The following is a 6,273-nucleotide window of genomic DNA, read 5'->3' as shown; positions in this document are numbered from 1 at the left end:
TATGCAATACCAGCTCACTGCTGTTGTCAGCCACACGTACATCTCAGGGTCTCCGGAGAGTTTTCTTTTTTGTTGGCATGGTACATTTCATGAACTAAAAAAATTTTTTTTTCAAATACTAAACTTTCCTGGCACCCCTGAGATAAAGCTTACCTGCTCGTGACACATAGCGATTGGGGACTGACATCTGAGCTATTTGCAAGGATAAGTGGGGGGTCAGTAGGCAGGTGAAGGAGGAAGGGTATCCCACGCAGAGGAAATAGCTGGTACAAAGGCTGGGGGGATGAGGCAGCAGGTGAGTCCAGCAAAAACCCGACCTGGCTGGAACAATGGGCACCCGACCTGCAGGGAACAGCAGGAAACAGGGTGTCCGCGAAAACAGAAACCCGTCAGCACTGAGCGGGGTGTCTGGCACTGGGTGATTGAGGCAGCTTTATTTGAAATTCTACAAGTGCACCATGAACTTCGAGAAGGAAAATCTCAGGTATCTTTTGTTTTTTGTCACACTCAGTATATATTCGTTGTCTGTGTCAAGTTTTAGCAGGTTTGAGGCTCCTTTTCATCCAAGCTACAATTCACAAGTAGAAGACGCTGCCCAGCTACCCGCCCCCCTCCCCCCATCCTGCCGGTTGTGAATATCTGGGGCTCTTACCCTGGAATGCCTGGAGGCTTTCGGCCTCCTCCCCTTGAGGGCAGCCTGCAGCCAGTGTCAATGGCTGACCAGTATCAGAGTATAAAGATATGGTCCTCTTGCCTCAAGGTGGAGGGGACGATTTTGTGGTTCTAGTCAAGCTCTTGAATCCCAGAGCTCTTTCTGGGATTAAGCTGAGAGCACCCTTCGCTGAACTTTCTCCTGCCCTGTCTTGCTTCCTCTGTTCCTTACAGGTTTCTCCTAAGAGGTCTCCCTTCATAAACCACTATAGAGAGTCCAGGTCTCAAGATCTGCTTGTTAGACACCTGACCTAAGGTGCTACAGATGAACAAGTCTGTTGACACCTGTTGTTTTGTCCTTCTTGTAAAGTGATAGCCCTGCCCTTACCAATCCTTTCCACCTTAGTCTGGCTTTCCCCAGACGCAGACCTTGAGGCTAGGATTCAAGTTCAAGTAGTGAATCTGGAAAGTGCAGAACACTGATCAGGAGGAGGAAGCAAGACAGCAAAGGGAAGCCAGCCGCTTCCGAGTGTGGCAGGAGCTTTACACACAGGGAACTCTCGGAAATACTGGAGACCACACCCTTTAGAGCTTTCCTACCCAAGGGGTGGGGCAGACAGGGTACTTACGCAACATTCCTGGCGTGTATTGGCTGACAGTTGCTCACGGGGCTCATCAGCCCGCACTTCCAGCCTGCTGGGCGGACACAACATCTCCCGTCGATCTAAGGCAAAGCCCTCAGACCCAGGGCTGCAGATACCACCAGCCGGGGGAAGTGAGGCCGGAGCAATATGGATGGACCACCTTCCTTTAGGAAACTATTCCTGCCCAAAGTCCTTTCCAGAAGCTTCTATTGAAGTTGCCAGTCTGAGAACCCCGCCCCCGCCCCCAAGCGTGGGCATAGAACCCATATTCAGCCAATCAGAGCCACCGATTCCTTGGCTTCAGTGATTGGCTGAAAGGGTGGGCATGTCCTCAAAACAGGGCCAATCAGAATCGTTCCCTGGCATTTTTATACAGTTGCCAGGAGCGAGAAGTCGTCTCGTTTCTTTGTTGCTAACTGGGGAGGATGTAAGCTCGAAGTTCTCTGCGCGAGGTGGTTACACTGTGCCAGTACGTTCCCCATCTTTTTTTCTCCCCAAACTATTGGCTTAAGTCAGTGTGATTTCTGGTTCTGTCACTTGCAACAACTGAGTCCTAACTAATACGGAGTCCATGCTGATTTTAATCCCTCAGACTCACGAGGGCCAGCATTTTTGGGGATATTTTTTGATGGGGAATCTTGGATTATGAGTCTGTGTACTCAAGGCTGGGCCGTTACCATGTGGTTGGTTCCCGGAAGGCTGAGCTCAACTGGAAAGCTTCGTATTTTTCTCTTCCAAGTTACGTAATACATGTGATTCCAGGAAGTAGGAATGCAGGATGGGGGTGTGGAACAGGGAATCAGAGGGATATACCCTCAAGTTGGCCAATGCAGGGCTGACTGTGTGGTTGAGCCCATGGAGCCTCCGGGGAGCCCATATAATGAATCTCAGAACTGTCCACCCAGGAGACAAAAGGGGGACACATTTGTGTATGGGTTCCTGCACCCCACTGGTCAAGCATAGCCCAGGGGTGTTAACCCCATCGCCAGCTACTGGGTGGTGCCTGTGTGAGTCTCCCAACGGCTCTGCAGTGTTGCACGCCATGTTGTCTGAGAAGTCTGGGGGCCAAAAGCAAGATGTAGGTGGCCTTGGCTGGGTGTCCTCATCATTTTGCTTTGACAAAGCCGGTGAGGTCTTTGGGGCTCAGAACTGCCAGGGGCATGAGTGAGAGGTAGGGGAGAGGATGTGAAGGGTGTGTACCTCCTCAAGTGACCATTTCTCATCTAGCAGATTGAGGGCCACAGTCACCCCTTACTGGGATTTTCTTGAATGGGGATGAGAGCTTTGGAGTCACGTCTATCTGCCACACCTCTCATCTGCCTTCTTGACCTTCAATCTGGGGCAAAGTCTTTTTTCTGGTCACCTCCTGGGCATCCAGAGATTTGGCTGGCCTGGTCTGTGTGTCGATTCCCTGTCCCCTGCACACTCCCTCTGACCCCGGTGGTGGGCTGGCACCCGTACTGCCCTGGCTGCCACGTCCTCCTTTTGCCCCTGCCACTTCCTCTTGCATTCATTTCAGAGATTTCTCAACATTGTTAGGGCAAAAAGAATTCTGACCCCATCAACTATGCCACCTGTTGGTAAGCAGGGTGGGCTGGTTATTCCCTATTTGCTCACCCCCCAGCTGCATTCCCCAGACGTTCCAGATCCCAGAAGTTTGACATTGGTGGACATCACCTGGGCTCTCTCCCCTAGGACTTTTTGTTGGCTTCAGCCAATGGGAGGCAGGAGGGGACACGTTGCGACATTTCTTCCCCTGCATGCTCCATGCTCTGGGCTGAGGGTCCAACCGTGCCTGCTCCTTTCCATGACCACAGCTCCTGCCAGGCCATCCTATCAAAAAGAAATCATTCTGACACTCGTTAAAGATGCAACGTAGGCTTGTTTTAAGACTATGGCAACAGGAGGGGCACCTGGGTGGCTCAGTCAGTTTTACGTCCAACTCTTGATTTTGGTCATGAGATTGAGCCCTGCATCGGACTTCATGCTGGGCGTGAGAGTCTGCTTAGGATTCTCTCTCTCCTTCTTCCTCCGCCCTTCCCCTGTTGCTCTCTCGCTCTCTAAAAATACATACATACATACATACATACATATTTTCAAAGACCACAATTTTACCCAATGTGTAAAAAAAAGCGATGGCAATAGGAGAGAGACTCTTAGCTCACCTCCAAATGTAGTAGAGACAGCTGGGGGTTTACAACTAGATGGGTGTGGTGGGTGAAAACCTGCTCAGAAGAGCCATCAGTGTGGGAGGTTCTTGTTGAAGAAGTCAAGGTGGGGGATGGGGAATTTGATCAGATACCAAGGGTCCGGGGATTCTCCCCAAACTGACTTAGCAGGATTCTTTGCTAAAACTCGGTCTGGCAGGCCAAAGACAGGATGGGAGCTGAGGTCAAGGAAGAGCCTGACTATTGTCTGGTCAGGGAGGAGGCTTCACAATGCCCACTCCTTGGCTCTAGCCCCCCAGGCCTCGGGGAATGCTCCTTCCTGCCCCCCGTGGTCTCCAGGCTCAGGGGGGGGTGAGAGCTCCATTCTTGCTAGCTCCGGGTGCCTCAGTAGCCCTTGCTAGTTCTAACTTGGTTCCCCCTTAATGAAATTCTCTTCAGAATTCCATCTGATGTGCCTTCTGTTTGCTGTCAGCACTCTGGTTCCCTACCCTGGGAAAATTTGTCTTTCTGTCCATTTGTCACTTTCCAAAGTGGCTTTAGAGTTGTCCGCTTTCTGCCTCATACTGTCAACGTGGAGGATCTGAACTTGCAGTCGAATGGGAAGACAAATCTGAACCCACAGCATTACAGAGCAGGAACCACATGGGATCTGGGTTTGAAGCCTGGCCCTTTTTACTGGCCACACAAGGAACAAAGGCCAACTGGCTGAGTCCCAGTCTCCCCATCAATAACAAGGGCACCGTAGTACAGACCCTGCCAATCCGTCTGCATTAAGCATTGTGTCTAGTATTATCAGATCACAAAGGAATATTTATTGAATGAGAAAAGGAATGGATGACCAAGCAAAATGAGCTAATACATAAAAGGCACCCCTAACTTCTAATGTCTAATTAATTTTAATTTTTAAACATGTATCTTTTAAGATGCTCTCTGAGCCAGTTTCCACGTACTTGACTCACTAAGTTAGCAGACATGTCCCGTCTCGTGTATGGAACACATCAGCACCCTCAGCCCTGCCCCTCTGCCCTCCTTCCCCCACCAACTGGCCTACACACTCATCTAGGGTCTGCTGGGCTTGTGCCCAAACTTGTTCCTGGCGGTTGTGTTTATTATTGTCATTAATGGATTTAATTAAGTGTTAACATACACTGTGGGAACATGAGGGTAACAAGAAGGAATGCACAGGGTCTCTATGAAATCTGGAAAGACTTGGAGTCTGGGGACTGGTGACACTGAATTAGCTGTGGAATCCGGGAAGGCAAGGTGGGAGGGAGTGTGAGCGCCAGGGGGAAAGGGCACGATTGTCCAACAGGTTGCTCAGAAAGCATCCTTAGTTTCTCCAGCTGCGGCAAAGAGCAGGAAATGGGAAACTGTAGCAGATGGGTAGTAATGTGGTCTGTGCGGGAGAATGGGGAGATGACACAGGCCTGTGTCGCCAGCCCATGGCCCAGGAAAGAATGTCTGCTCAGACATCTCGGATTGTGTGAAATCCACACGGAAGGGGTGCATTTAAGGGGGCTTCCTGAGACAGCTGACTTGTTAGCCCCACAATTAGCTAATTGACCAGAGTCCTGATTTACAGGATAAGAAAGCCTCCTTGTCTTTCTGAAGTTCTCTGTCTTCCCCTTTGCCCTGTTTTTCCTGTTTCCCTTTCTCTCTTCTCTGCTATTTTGTCTGCCTTTTCCTCTATTAAATGTCCAAAAAGGGAACTGTTTTTTAAAATGTATTTAATTGTAATTCTATTTAATATTTAATTTTTGACGTATTATTGTACTTCTTGAATTAAATGGAATATTCGCTGTTAAATAACTCACACAGTGTTTTTACTGGCTGCAAGCTACGTTTATGGGCTGCTTCGTGCCGAAGGGAGGCTCACTTTAACTGCATGCTGCGGACACCTGTGGCTTTTTTTTTTTAAGATTTTATTTATTTAATTGACAGAGAGACAGAGACAGCGTGAGAGGGAACACGAGCAGGGGGAGTGGGAGAGGGAGAAGCATGCTTCCAGCCGAGCGGGGAGCCTGATGCTGGGCTCAATCCCAGGACCCCAGGATCATGACCCGAGCCGACTGTCGCTTAACCAACTGAACCACCCAGGCGCCCAGAAAGAACTTCTATATACTGATTTCGACTCTGTCTTCCTGTAACTGACTTTGATTCGCTTTCAGGAGATTCATATAAGAAGACGATCATCTGCCAAATGGAGAGGCAGTTCTCACATCCTCCATGAGCCTGCTCTCCTGCAGGATAAAGCACATCTGTGGCTCCTCATCCCCTCTGTCCCGAGCACTGAGCACTGCCCTCTTTCAGCCGGCATCCTCCTTTAGGCATGATCCCCAAATCAGAACACGATTCTCAAAGTGTGCTGTGACAGCTCACAGTAAAGGCCGTCGTCTTTCTCTTCCCTGGGTCCGGGCATTGGTGCAGCTCCAGAACCAGGGTCTGCCCCTCCCCCATGCCCTGCCCTGCTCTGCATCGCTCTGGGGGTGGGAGGAGAGCCTCCCCTGCAGGCTGCATTTCCCAGGCTCCCTGGTCAGTGGCTTCCCACTGGGTCTGGCCAATGGGCGACATTGGTAGAGACTGGAGGGTAGGAGGCAAGAAAATGCTGGGTTATTTCTACTTCTCTCTGGAGCAAATCTCCAGCAGCTAAACCTCCTCCATGCTCCAGCTTTCCCTGGGTGACCCCAACCCCAGGATTCTAGTATCCTTCTGCCCCTCTCCGTGCCTCCAGCCCAGGGTTGGATATCAGTCTCTGTGCCGTTCTTAATCTCTGGGATGCTTCACCAACCTGCTTGCCTTCTCAGCTCTCC

Source organism: Eumetopias jubatus, unplaced genomic scaffold, assembly GCF_037043125.1.
Source record: "Eumetopias jubatus isolate StellerSeaLion01/CBP00866 unplaced genomic scaffold, mEumJub1_p1.0 scaffold_10, whole genome shotgun sequence".
NCBI classification, from domain to species: Eukaryota; Metazoa; Chordata; class Mammalia; order Carnivora; family Otariidae; genus Eumetopias; species Eumetopias jubatus.
Note: the sequence above shows the minus strand (reverse complement) of the source record.